The 1,382-nt window shown below is 33.6% G+C and overlaps 1 non-coding gene across 1 annotated transcript; it reads left to right on the top strand.

Annotated features, from left to right (window-relative positions):
- Positions 1-994: 994 nt before the first annotated feature.
- LOC130682231 (U6 spliceosomal RNA) lies at positions 995-1,101 on the top strand. Its single transcript, XR_008995448.1, has one exon. It is a non-coding gene; the product is annotated as a U6 spliceosomal RNA (small nuclear RNA).
- The last annotated feature ends 281 nt before the right edge of the window (positions 1,102-1,382 follow it).

Raw genomic sequence — 1,382 nt, 5'->3', positions numbered from 1 at the left:
GCTAGCAATTTTCAGCCACAGTGTATAGGATGGTTAACTCTGTGCTATATGTATGCCATATTACTACAGTATGGCCCAGGTGAGGTCTTGTCACAGTCTACAGCTAAGCAGAAAAATCTACTAAGACATCATCTTAAACAAAGTACACCAAAGGGAAAAGCCACACTAGTGAGAGGACCAGCAATATGGAATGAAGACAAGGGGGCTGTTTGCTTTTGTTCACCAACTTAACTGAATATTTGTTCATTTCTTTACAGTTTATTTCTATGTGAAATATAGCTAACAAAACAGATGAGTCCATTTCCAAAGCATCTCTTTACCCCTAAGAAAAAAGTAAATATTTATGTAATATGGATACAAATATTTCAAAAATAAAAAAAATAATGTTTATTGTTTAGGCATTCTTTGAGCTGAATTTTTTTTCATCTGCTGGAGCTGCAACAACAAATTAACATAGACTAGGTGGCTTAAAGGACAAATATTTATTTCTCACAATTCTGGAGGCTGGAAAATCAGCAATCAAGGTGTCAATAGATTCACTATCTGTTAAGAAACCTCTTCCTGCTTTAAAGACTGTCTTCTTGCTATATCCTCACATTATGGAGAGACAGTGGATTCTGGTCTTTTTCTCTTCTTGTAAGGCCTCTAATCCCATTGTGGGGGTTCTATCATTATGATATCAGCTAATCTTAAATGTCTAATGAAGTTCCCACTTCTAAATGCCATTACATTGGGCTTCCACAAGAATTTTGAGGGGACACAAACATTCACTCCATAGCAATTAACAGTATTATCAAATCATTAACAGAGATATAAGATACATTTATAATGAATTATTATAATCAGATATATAATAGACTAATAAAATTTAAGCAAGTGAAGTGTTTAAGAAATTGTCCTATAATTAAAACTGGACAGGATAAATTCCCGGTGTCCTATGCACTACCTAGCAATTCATCTGGGCATTATTTTATTTAAAAGTTTTACAGAAATAGTGCTTGCTTCGGCAGCACATATACTAAATTGGAAGGATACAGAGAAGATTATCATGTCCCCTAAAAAACAATAAAGAATAAAGTTTTACAGAAATAGATTCGTATACACGGAAAACAAGACTGGTGGTTGTCATAGCGAAATGGGTGGGGTGGTGGATGAAATAGGTGAAGGGTACAAAGAGATGCAAACTTCAAATCGTAAAATAAGTTAGTCACAGGAATGAAAGTACAGAATAGGGAATATAGTCAGTAAAGTGTGATTTTTTTGTATGTTCACAAATGGTAACTACACTTAACATGGTGAGGATTTGATAATGAAGTCTAACTGTTGAAAAGCTATGTTTTATGTATAAAACCATTAAATATAGCATATTACCTATATTTCAA

Source organism: Manis pentadactyla, chromosome Y (assembly GCF_030020395.1).
Source record: "Manis pentadactyla isolate mManPen7 chromosome Y, mManPen7.hap1, whole genome shotgun sequence".
NCBI classification, from domain to species: domain Eukaryota; kingdom Metazoa; phylum Chordata; class Mammalia; order Pholidota; family Manidae; genus Manis; species Manis pentadactyla.
This window is presented reverse-complemented; position numbering and strand designations above follow the sequence as displayed.